The sequence below is a fragment of the Populus nigra genome, chromosome 4 (assembly GCF_951802175.1).
Source record: "Populus nigra chromosome 4, ddPopNigr1.1, whole genome shotgun sequence".
NCBI lineage: Eukaryota > Viridiplantae > Streptophyta > Magnoliopsida > Malpighiales > Salicaceae > Populus > Populus nigra.
In genome coordinates, this window is record NC_084855.1 from 18,135,583 (window position 1) to 18,149,012 (window position 13,430).

Below are 13,430 nucleotides of genomic sequence, written 5' to 3' on the forward strand. Positions count from 1 at the left end.
GTGACCTTACATTTTCCATCTTGTTGGTCAGAAAGGTTCAAGTTTTGACTTTAGAGTTTAAAAAGAAGAAAAGATTTTTGAAGCGTTTATTTTACTTGTATGAATAATGAAGCATAACCAAAATTTCTTGAAAAGCTAGTTTTGCATTGGAAAGCATTGCTTACCAATCTAAATTGCTTGTCTTTTATTAAAAAGAGCTTTAGTGGGCAGTTAACATGGGCTTTGGCTGGCCATGAAAAAAAAGCATATTTGTAAACTTAAAAGGTGTTTACAGGATTTCAAGACTAACGATCACAAGTGTTTGTTCCCAAATCTTCTTTAGTCAACGGGTTCTTATACCTTAGGATTGACTTTGCAAAATGGCTTGATGTTCGCCCAGTGTCGGGATTTGGACTTCTTGTCTTTATTTTCTTCATTTAGTTTTGAGCATCATCATCATCATATCTACAATTATTTGAATATTTGAATTCCTTAGTGCCTAGCTTTGTTAGAGCACCTTTGATCATTAAGGATTATTTTGTACATTTTTGCAATCAAACTGCTTTTTAATCCTTGTACTTTCCCCTAATTTAGGGTGTGTTCCCAGTCAGGGTTGATTTGTAAGAAAAACATATCAGACTCAAATGGGGACTACAAATGATATATTTTTAGTATTGTGAAAGGATTATCAAAGATGACATTTTCTCATTTCAAACACATGTATTTAGGATTAGTAAGCTTCTGCTTTCTCTCATTTTGGCCATGCAAAATTATTTCCATTGTGATTATGAATCATCTTCAATGTCAATTTATGGTGTTTGGTTTTTTTTGGGTTTATAACCGTTTGGTCACCTCCTCACTAGGAGATCACTTAAATTTCCAAAACTCACTTGTAAAAAACAAACACCAATTTCAGCATTTGCACTAATAACTTCATTTCCCAAAAACTTTTGTGAAAACATAAAAACAAGGTCTTTTAAGTTTACGAGATCAAGCAAAGTTTTTTTTTTTAGAAAAAGAAAATATACACTAAATAATTCCTGGCCAAAGTTCAATTTTTTTTTAATATGCAAAATGCATCAGGCATAATACTTCTTTACAATGTTAGATCATCTCTGTCCATCTTAGTTAAAATTAGAGCTCTTCAGGAAGAAGCCTTCTTGACCACATAAGCTCCTTCGTAGTTCGGTACCCACATAAGCTTTCCAGGATCAGCAAGGTGTTTTTCAATATCAGTTCTCCCTCTTAAAATACTCTTGGCTTAACCTTCTTGTTGTATGCCTTATCTAGTTTGCTTGGGTACAACTAGTGGTGATAGATGGCTATCAGTCTCTGTTCACTAATCAGATTCAATTGCTCAATGAACATGTGATCAAGCAACCCATATGTAAAGACATCAATTCCTGAAAAGCTAACTAAATTAGGTTTGATAGGAGTGTGACACAAAGATAACTCGTATCTAGACACCAGCACTATTGGAAAGTGAAAACCCCTACCCAACGAATATTGATTCGCGAATGAGAAGTATAAGGATGATGCCACGAAGTTATTTGTTCTTCAAAAATAAATTATTAAAATTTAAATAAAAGTTTTATGATATTTATTTAAGAACTATGTCAAAATTGAAGAATATGTGAATCAATATAGTAATTTTATTTTTCCAATGCCAAAAAAAAAGGAAAACAATAACATAAAAGGGTTAGGCCTAGTGCCCAGCCCTAAAGTAAAAGGTTAGGCGCACGGGTCTAAAGGCCAGGTCCACATGCCTAGCCTTGTTTTTTTATTTTTTTTAATGAAAAGGCAAATGTCATGTTGTCCGCCTTTTGTTTTTTTAAAAAAATTAAAATGGATAACGCATTGTCTGTTAAGCTAGACACGTTGTCTGCTTGCCTAGTTTCTAGTAAGCCAATTAGTCGAAAACTAGGAAGAAACTTGCCTTCGGTTTTTTGGACCAAACAACCTATTTTTTACCACCATCCATTCAACTCCCCTCGTTGAATGGAAAATTCAGGCACCAAACGTACCTTGATGATCAGAACCACGACAACTAACCCACTTGCTCTCTATACCGCCATTTTCTACTAGGTCTTTCTCTCTTTTTCTCATCCAGAGACTGAAAAAAGAATAAATTGAACTTGTGGATCAAAATAAACTTTGGCAAAACTTTCAGATAAAATGTGTTCACCATGTTTTATAGTTTAGTCCTCTTTCTTTAAATTTAGTACTTATATAATAATTTCAATAGCAATTCCATCTAATTTGGCAATCGAAGGATATAACTGAAAAGGAAAAAACAAATTTATTTAAAAAATGACTACTTCATTGTTCATATGAATAATGAAGCACCATCAAATACCCTAGTTCTTTTAGAGTGTTAGGATTATAAATAATTGATAAGCTTTATCTTGCATACAAATGTAAATGTGCAACATGCAACATATTTTTGGAATTATTCTTTGTTATTGTAGTGGATAACTTGGAATAACATTTAAGATGTTAAATATAGCTTTCAATACACCAACACACCTTTCAATTACATTTTGTCATGATAAATGCATATAGTTAAAAAGTTCATACTTTGTTCTTATTCTTGCTCTTTGATTGTAAAATTCATTAAGATGAAATCAATCATTACGATATAGAGCTAAAACATCACGAACATTGGGATAGGTAACATTAATGACAGAATAATGATCTATAATTAAATAACATCATTGCTAGTCATAATAATTATAAAAATTAATTATTTGAATGATGTTTGTATTCACTTACCACCACTTGCCAACACTTCAAGTATATATTCCTTCTCATTAAGCATGAATGGACATAATGGATTTTTTGAGCAAATAAACATTCACATACATCTAATTACTAGAAAATCTTGAATGATACTATCATCAAATGATGGAATATCATTACTAGATGAATTCAAACTAGAATGCCTACATAATTGTTGATCCATTTTCCTGCTTCTCCATAATAACACCTCTTGAATCTCACTTCAAAATTTTCAACTTCAACTTATCTTTTAATTTTGAAAGATATGTGGCCTTAAACGGAAATTCTCATAACATCTAGTTGGATTTTCGACCAATACTTCAAGTATATATCACTTCCCATTAAACATAAATGTCCTTCAATGAAATTTTTGAGTAAATAAACTTTAATGTATATCTAATTATTAGAAAATCTAGAATGATATGATATTATCATCGGATGATGAATTAAAATTAGTAGATGGATTCAAACTAGAATGCCTAGATAATTGTTGATTCCTTTTACTTTTGTTTTTGTAAAATAAAAGAACTTAATAAATCTAATATGTGAGCTAAAATATAAAAAACATTTTCAAAAGATTAATATTTGATTTCTTTCTTTCATTGTAATTTTATATTCTTATTTAATTTGAAAACAATTGTAAAAAATAAAATAAAATAAAAAATGTCATCAACAAATGAGTCAACTAGTACAACACACTAATGTACTACCTACAATGACAACAACTTATGTGATCCAAGTGGTCTATCGCCATCATTAAAAAATCTTGTTAGTAAATCACTCAATCTTTGACTTCATTAAATTTTACTTCTCTGGTTTTACACTTGTTATGAAAATTTATCATTAATAGTATTTTTATGTCTGAAACAATCTCATCCTGTATTCGGTATATTTCCTTTAATTTAAGGCTTCTATATAAAACCATTAAACTCAAAATCATGTACCTAGTTGCTTTAAATCAATCTTTCATTTTATAATAATTACTTCTGAATTTTTCAGTTATAACGTGTGAGAGTGATTCTTGCGTTCGAAGTTTTTGAACGAACTGAATCTAACTTATCGAAGATTAACTGGTTTTGTGGGGTCATTCTACTCAATCCAATAGTGTTAGTGCCTTGGGGCAGGTTTCCATTGTGTCACTCCTATCAGACCTATTTCGGCTTTCCGGGATCAGATCTCAATCTTGATTGTGGGATGCGTGACCACATGGTCATAAGGTTCGCATCTGGGAGTGTTTCTCGGTCGAATGATGGTGGTTGCAGCCTTTAGGATGATCAGAAACGTCACATTCAGTCCTATGAAAGTGCCCCGTCAATCAACCAAAAATTAAAGAATAAGAAGCACAATACCTTGAACAACATTGTTTTGACTAATTCCTGTTGATTAGGGTTTTCTTTTATTGGGGATCTGCCAATGTTCAATTTGATCCCTAATCTTCTGATTCCATTCTATTTTACCCTTAGTTTCCTGCTTCTTTTCTAATTTCGAGCAATTACATCCCAATCAACTTCATTTGTCACCCATAATTTGGAGCACCTTTTGCAAGTTGATTAGGCCCCTAAATGATCATTAAACTTTCAATTTATTCAATTTGACCCTTGATTTCTTCTAATTCCAATCCCTAAAGTCGCACGTGTTTTGCAAGTTAATCCTTGGTTCACAAAAAGTTCAATTAAGCCCCTATTTGCTCACCACACTTTGAATTTTATGCAATTAAGCCCCTGATTTGGCTAATTTTACTTTGCAAAGCTTCTAAGAGGGCAACGTATTTGAGGTAGCGTTTGCGTTTTTTGTAAATGCAATATATTTGGTGTTTGGTTACCAAAAACAAAAGAATATACAAATGGTAAGTCCCACCACTTGCCCAAGGCTGGACCTCAGTTATGGAAAAGCAATTTTTTCCTCCTTTTGCAATTTGGACCATAGGTTGAACTTTCTGAATCTGCAAAAAGCTATGAAAAATTACCAAAGCACCCTTTTCTCTTTCTCTTCTCAGTCATTTTCAATTCATATTCATTACTCATTCAATTCACCCTAACCGCAACAATTCTAATAGTACAATCACCATTACTCCTGCACAACCCACAAAATAATGACCATTGTAACGTCTCTTTCTTCTCATTCACATGTCATTGATTTCTCCTTAACAACACAAAAAGAAGAACAAGAACAACCCTCATTGTTTTTTTGTCCTGATTTGAGATTATTGCTCATTGTTTTCAAATCCCTATCTTATGCCTGCATGTATCTTGAGTTATTGATGTTTTGACTAATGGGATGTTAAACTAATTGAGGCCAGTGTGCACTCCCATGAACGAAAGTATACTTATCTTTGTTCTAGGTTTCTTGAGGACAAAACATTTTCTAGGTATGAGGTTTATGTGTGTAGTGTTAGATGTTGTTTCCCCTGTGAAGAAATAGAGCAATAATAGAGTACTTTATTTGATAAATGTAATTGCTTGTTATTTTGTAAATGGAATACACTAGCTTCAACAACACAATCTCGAAGAATTTCATTACATTGTTGTCTATAGTTATGTTAATTAATAGGTAATCTTGTATTGATATCATAAGAAATCTCATGACCCATACTATATGAATAGCTATGCGGATATTCTTTTGGATATTCCCACATGTTCTCTTCGAGAAAGTGATATCTTATGTCTTCTTAAGACTCTTTTGGATGTACAATGCAATTTCGATAGTAATATTCCATTTCAGTTGGAAAATACAATCAGATGTTTGGGGTAGTACAAGTGATCAAGGGGTGGTAACACATATCACGGGAGGAAATTTTGCGTAGAGTTCTATTACTATTAATGGATGGCTCCGCGATTTCTTATGGGCACATGCATCCCAGGTAATTCAGTCTTATGGTTCTTCATTATCTCCATATGGCCTTTTTTTCCTAGGCGCTCACTTTGTATGGGCTTTTAGTTTAATGTTTCTATTCAGCGGTCGTGGTTATTGGCAAGAACTTATTGAATCAATCGTTTGGGCTCATAATAAATTAAAAGTTGCTCCTGCTACTCAGCCTAGAGCCTTGAGCATTATACAAGGACGTGCTGTAGGAGTAACTCGTTACCTTCTGGGTGGAATTGCCACAACATGGGTGTTCTTCTGAGCAAGAATTATTACAGTAGGATAATGGCTAGGAGGATTTGAAAGGCATTATGGCATTAAGATTTCCAAGGTTTAGCCAAGGCTTAGCTCAGGACCCCACTACTCGTCGTATTTGGTTTGGTATTGCTACCGCGCATGACTTCGAGAGTCATGATGATATTACGGAGGAACGTCTTTATCAAAATATTTTTGCTTCTCACTTTGGGCAATTAGCAATAATTTTTCTATGGACTTCCGGAAATCTGTTTCATGTAGCTTGGCAAGGAAATTTTGAAACATGGGTACAAGACCCTTTACATGTAAGACCTATTGCTTATGCAATTTTGGATCTTCATTTTGGTCAACCGGCTGTGGAAGCTTTTGCTCGAGGGGGTGCTCTTGGCCAGTGAATATTGCTTATTCTGGTGTTTATCAGTGGTGGCATACTATAGGTTTACGTATTAATGAAGATCTCTATATTGGAGCTCCTTTTCTATTATTTCTTTCCGCCGTATCCCTACTAGGGGGTTGGTTACACCTACAACCGAAATGGAAACCTAGCGTTTCGTGGTTTAAAAATGCCGAATCTCGTCTCCACCACCATTTGTCAGGACTATTTGGAGTAAATTCCTTTGCTTGGACAGGACATTTAGTCCATGTCGCTATTCCTGGCTCCAGAGGGGAATCTGTTCGATGGAATAATTTCTTAGATGTATTACCGCATCCCCAAGGGTTAGACCCGCTTTTTACAGGTAAGTGGAATCTTTATGCTCAAAATCCCGATTCAAGTAGTCATTTATTTGGTACCTCCCAAGGAGTAGGAACTGCCATTCTAACCCTTCTCGGGGGGTTCCACCCATAAACACAAAGTTTATGGCTGACCGATATGGCACATCATCATTTAGCTATTGCATTTCTTTTCCTGATAGCGGGTCACATGTATAGGACTAACTTCGGGATTGGGCACAGTATAAAAGATCTTTTAGAAGCACATATTCCTCCAGGGGGCGATTGGGGCATGGATATAAGGGTCTTTATGACACAATCAATAATTCACTTCATTTTCAATTAGGCCCTGCTCTAGCTTCTTTAGGGGTTATTACTTCTTTAGTAGCTCAACACATGTACTCGTTACCTGCTTATGCGTTTATAGCACAAGACTTTACTACTTAAGCTGCATTATATACTCATCACTAATATATCGCAGGATTCATTATGACAGGAGCTTTTGCTCATGGAGCTATATTTTTTATTAGAGATTACAATTCGGAACAAAATGAGGATAATGTATTGGCAAGAATGCTAGATCATAAAGAAGCTATCATATCCCATTTAAGTTGGGCCAGCCTCTTTCTGGGATTCCATACTTTGGGACTTTATGTTCATAATGATGTCATGCTTGCTTTTGGTACTCTGGAGAAACAGATCTTGATCGAACCCATATTTGCCCAATGGATACAATCCGCTTATGGTAAAACTTCATATAGGTTTGATGTACTTTTATCTTCAACGAATAGTCCAGCCTTCAATGCAGGTCGAAGCATATGGTTGTCCGACTGGTTAAATGCTATTAGTGAAAATCGTAATTTGTTATTCTTAATAATAGGGCCTGGAGACTTCTTGGTTCATCATGCTATTGCTCTAGGTTTACATACAACTACATTGATCTTAGTAAAAGGTGCTTTAGATGCGTGTGGTTCTAAGTTAATGCCAGATAAAAAGGATTTTGGTTATAGTTTTCCTTGCGATGGTCCGGGACGAGGCGGTACTTGTGATATTTCGGCTTGGGACGCATTTTATTTGGCGGTTTTATGGATGTTAAATACCATTGGATGGGTTACTGTTTAATGGCATTGGAAACACATAACATTATGGCAGGGTAACGTTTCACAGTTTAATGAATCTTCTACTTATTTTTTTTTTGGTAAGTTGACGTATGTATTAAAAGAAGAAGATACAAATCTTCTACTTATTTGATGGGATGGTTAAGAGATTATTTATGGGTAAACTCTTCACAACTTATCAATGGGTATAACCCCTTTGGGATGAATAGTTTATCGGTTTGGGCATGGATATTCTTATTTGGACATCTTGTTTAGGATACTGGATTTATTTTCTTAATTTCCTGGCGTAGATATTGGCAGGAATTGATTGAAATGGCTCATGAACATACACCTTTGGCTAATTTGATTCGATGGAGTGACAAACCAATAGCTCTTTCCATTGTGCGAGCAAGATTGGTTGGATTAACCCACTTTTCTGTAGGTTATATCTTCACTTATGCGGCTTTCTTGATTGCCTCTACATCGGGCAAATTTGGTTAATTCTTTTATGTGCTGTATCCGCGAGAATATCATTTCTTTCGATGGAAAAGGTTATTTTATATATTTCTACATCTAGTATCCGACTTGTATCAGCGATACTAATAGGAAGTGAAACATTATGGCAAGGAAAAGTTTGATTCAGCGAGAGAAGAGGCAAAAATTGAAACAAAAATATCATTTGATTCGTCAATCCTCAAAAAAAGAAATAAGCAAAGTTCCGTCATTGAGTGATAAATGGGAAATTCATGGAAAGTTACAATCCCCACCGCGAAATAGTGCACCAACACGTCTTCATTGACGTTGTTTTTCTACTGGAAGACCAAGAGCTAATTATAGAGACTTTGGGCTATCCGGACACATACTTCGTGCAAAGGTACATAAATGTTTGTTGCCGGGGGCAACAAGATCAAGTTGGTAAAGATTCCAATTTTTCCTTCATTTTTCTAGTCATTTCCACGATCATTGATCATAGAGGAGCCTCTTTACCATTCTGTATAAAAGTGTTATTCTATTTGTACAGATATGGTAGAGGGGCGCATTCAATCCTTGTTTGTCCATTAGTTCCCACTTCTTCTCTTCATCACTTTTTTTTTTGGTAAGTTGACGTAATTATTAAAAGAATTCAATTGACTTTGCAGGATGTGATTTCCATGATCTTTCTCTTTCTATTTTTCTTGCATTGCATTTCCAGAAAGTTATGGATGTTAGCTTTTTAGTGCCACTGGAATCACTTCATTTCGATCTGTAGAACTCACGCTCTGCACAAAACATCGACTGAACATCAAACTTGCCAGTTACCTCCAATTTACTCCTTTTTGCATCTTTCATCCAAAAGTACCTTCGAAACATAAAACAAAGAATATCAAGACATTTTATATATAAAACATGGACAAAATATTAGGTAGATGTAGGTGAAACTATCGAATGATATGGCTACAATAAATACCCCCACACTTAGCTCTTGCTCGTCCTCGAGAAAGGATAAATAAAATCAAATTGAAAATAACTATGATCAATCTCTTAATCTCCCATCAATGTCCAAGAATATATGCATTATAAACAAGAATACAATCAAGAATGATAAATTGTATAATTCTCATGAATTCATTTACATGCAAACTTCAAAACTCAATTAATCGTCGGGATTTAAATGAAATCTATGCCATGCCAAAGTGATAGGTCCTCTCATTGATATACGCTCCAACACTCACGTGTTTAAGGCTTATATGTTTAAATCTCTCAAATTCAATCAATGAATATGTTCTACCATAAGCTTACTCTTCAATCTCATCTCCCTTACTATCATATTACAAACAATGCATGAATCAAAAGGTCTTATTTTCTGGTTGTAATGGGGCTAAGGTTAAAGTGAGGTAAAAGAGAGTAAAAGAAAAGGTTCAAACCAAAGAAAGTAGAGCATTCTAAAAAATGATATTTCAAACAAGATAAATTTTCCATCTTTAATCACCAACGCTTAGCTTCTTTTGATTTCAAGCTTTTTCAACATAAAATCTTAAGAACATAAAGGAACACGTTTTTCTTTTTCTTCTTTTTTGTTCTTTTTTTCTCTTTTTTTTCTTTTTTTTTTTTTTACCTTTGGCAACTATGCCCATCTTTTCATCAAGCATCACTTCTTCTTTCTTTTCACATAATTTCCAACCATAATTCCATGAGATATTATAAGTATATGCTCTACTAATCCTTGGCCAAGGGAAAAGGAAAACATATAAAAAGTTAAGGCTTATACAGGGATAAAGCAAAGAAAAGATAAACAAGCTCAAAAGGGGCTCACTAAGGATAGTATGCTTTAGGTTGGCTTTTTGGCTCAAGTGGTTAAAATTTCTAATGCCTTTATCATCTTCATGTATATATGTAATGCGAATGTAATCTCAACAAGATATGAAGCAAGTTCTAGAGATACATATCATTGAAAGAATGCACAATCAAAGAATATAATGTTGAAGGCTCAAAAACTTGCATTGGTATAACACTATAAAGTCAACATGGCATATTCTCAAAGTCTATCCCTAAACCAATTAAACCTTAAAATTTACATGCATACGGATCATTTGATTTATATCTTCATCTATCTCAACTAATTCTCATACATAATACTCATATTCTCAAAAACCAATGGGAGTTCAAAAGATCACATGCGAGAAGCATAGGCGATAACATGCAAATTCTTCCCAATTCTTTGCCTAAGCACAGCTCCCACCGCATAGTCACTCGCATCACACATTATCTCAAAAGGTCCATCCCAATTTGGTGGTTGGATGATAGGGGCAGATGTGACACGTCTCTTCATAGGCACCTTTACATGCTTGATCAAACACAAAATCCACTTCTTTGGCTAATAGTTTGCACAAGGGTGCTGTAATCTTCGAGAAATCTTTGATAAAGCGTCGATAGAAACCTGCATGGCCTAGAAAAGAACGAACTTCCCTCATGCATGAGGGGTAAGGTCAACACTGGCAGAATGCGAGATTTGACTTTGCAGGATGTGATTTCCATGATCTTTCTCTTTCTATTTTTCTTGCATTGCATTTCCAGAAAGTTATGGATGTTAGCTTTTTAGTGCCACTGGAATCACTTCATTTCGATCTCTAGAACTCACGCTCTGCACAAAACATCGACTGAACATCAAACTTGCCAGTTACCTCCAATTTACTCCTTTTTGCATCTTTCATCCAAAAGTACCTTCGAAACATAAAACAAAGAATATCAAGATATTTTATATATAAAACATGGACAAAACATTAGGTAGATGTAGGTGAAACTATCGAATGATATGGCTACAATAAATAACCCCACACTTAGCTCTTGCTCGTCCTCGAGAAAGGATAAATAAAATCAAATTGAAAATAACTATGATCAATCTCTTAATCTCCCATCAATGTCCAAGAATATATGCATTATCAACAAGAATACAATCAAGAATGATAAATTGTATAATTCTTTTTTTTTTGGTAAGTTGACGTATGTATTAAAAGAAGAAGATACAAACATTATAAGGGGCATACCCCAGATTTACAATGATAACAGAAACATAAAACAACATATGGCTACAGGCTAGCCACCGACCATAAAACTGAAACCTCACTAGATTCGTTAGGGAAACCAATACAACCAGCTAACTAACAAATTAAGAATCTATGGTATTCACCCTCCAAGCTCGTTGGATCCTTTTGTTTTCATTTGTTGGTGCGACATTCCTCATCAAATCAAGCTTATCACGAATGATACATTCGATTTGATTAAAGACCAAATTCGAAGTTCTAGACATTCCAGCAAAGATCCTTGCATTCCGTTCTTTCCATACATGATACACTGTAGCTGCAAAACTCAGTTTACGAGAAAAATTGACGAAACTCTTGCCATGCCAAGAGACAGTGGCCCATCGAATCCATTCATCCCAGCCTTTTGTCATTCTTGGAATGTCGCATCTGTCACAAACATCCCACCAGATCGCTTTAGTATAGGAGCATTCAAAGAACAAGTGGTTGTGATCCTCATTGTTGTGGAGACAGAGCGAGCATCTATTGGGACCATGTATACCAAACCGATGAAGTTTATCTTGAGTTGTGAGTTTCTGTTGGACAGCCATCCATAGAAGAAATGAATGTCTTGGAACAGCATTCTTGAACCACACAATGTCATGCCATTCAACCATTTGACGATGACGTCAAGAAGTTGTTCCCAAGCTACTTTGATCGAGAATCTGTGATTTGGCGAATCCAACCAAACTATCTCATCCTTTTGCCCCATCTTAGGATTAGAATTGGAAGGAATAGCTTCTATAGTCACTCATGTTGTTTCCAAGTTATAATAGGATTCTTTTGTTTCCTTTGTTGTCCTCTCCTTAAGGCCCAAATAATGTTGGATTGGACCCCTCATACACATGGATAAGATGTACTAGGACCTTCTCTTGATACTCCAATGAACCCTTCAAATCTAACTTGGTCAAAACTTGTAGGCAATTGCGTGGAAGAAAAGAACTTCAAAGGCTTCAATAAGAGGCCAATGGATTGTCCATTAAACTTGTTGGTGATTTGAGGATGAATCATCTTGCAGAGAGAGGGAATGATACAATCCAAGCAAGGTCAGATTTGGATTTTGCCGTAAAATTTCTTTATTGTCCACTTTTACCCTTTTGAGAATAACTAGAAATCCAACTGTTGAATCGAGCCGAAACTTGTCTTGAACAACCCGAGGGTATTGTTATATGTTAGGGTAAAGTTTTAGGAGAATCAGAGTTCGAGATGGACTTGTGGACTTCTTATTTGGCAAGGATCCTTTTCCTACAAGGATGTGGGAGCTTGTTTTGTGAATTTTCTAGTTCCACAAAGATCTTTAATGAGCAGCAACATAATCTCCAAGTGTGCCAAAGATTCATTAATGTTTTAGAATCTCTTTTTTTATAAGGATTCATTATTCATCCTAGCTACACAAGGAAAGAAGGGTTGGTGACATATTAGTTATTTTTATTATTTTCTTTCATCCAAGACTTGTTTGGATCAGTTTAAGGTTTTTGGGTCAGTTCAACCCATAAGGGTAGATCTATTAGGGTTAATTTTTAAGAACTATTTAAACACATGTAACCTAAATTTCAGTAGCTATTGATGAATATTATTTATGAATTTTTTAGTTTTAACGTGTGAGAGTAATTCTTGCATTATTTAGTTTTGGAATGAATTGAATTTGACTTATCGAGGATTAATTGGCTTCGTGACATCATTTTACTTCATTCCAATAGTATTGGTGCCTTGTGGCAGTTTCCATTATGTCACACTCCTATCAAACCTTTTTTGGCTTTCAGAGAGCAGATATCAATCTTGATTGTAGGTTGCGTGACCATGTAATCACGAAGTTCACATCACTCAGCTTAAGGGTGTCCATACTAGGATCATCAGTAATGAGTGTTGTGAACCATCTCATTTACATTTAGTGATACAATGAAATACAAAGTATAATACGCTATTCACAATCAGAATTAATATTTAAAGAACCATATACAAAATTGATCGTAGTTAAGAACAAATAATTATGTTTGGAAGAATTCTATATACAAGGATTCCTAAATCATAATATATGTCATCAGTTTTTTGTTGAGCATAGCTCAAATAAAATAATGTGGCATAAAGTTGTATATATGTGAAGTAAAATATTAAAGATAGACTCGGTAGGAAGTTATTAATAGCTGATGATTAGTACTTAAAAGTGCATTTTTATCAAGGTTTTATATCA

General features: G+C 34.7%; 1 pseudogene; it reads left to right on the forward strand.

Annotated features, from left to right (window-relative positions):
- Positions 1-5,455: 5,455 nt before the first annotated feature.
- LOC133690563 (photosystem I P700 chlorophyll a apoprotein A2-like) lies at positions 5,456-8,341 on the forward strand (annotated as a pseudogene).
- Positions 8,342-13,430: the final 5,089 nt, after the last annotated feature.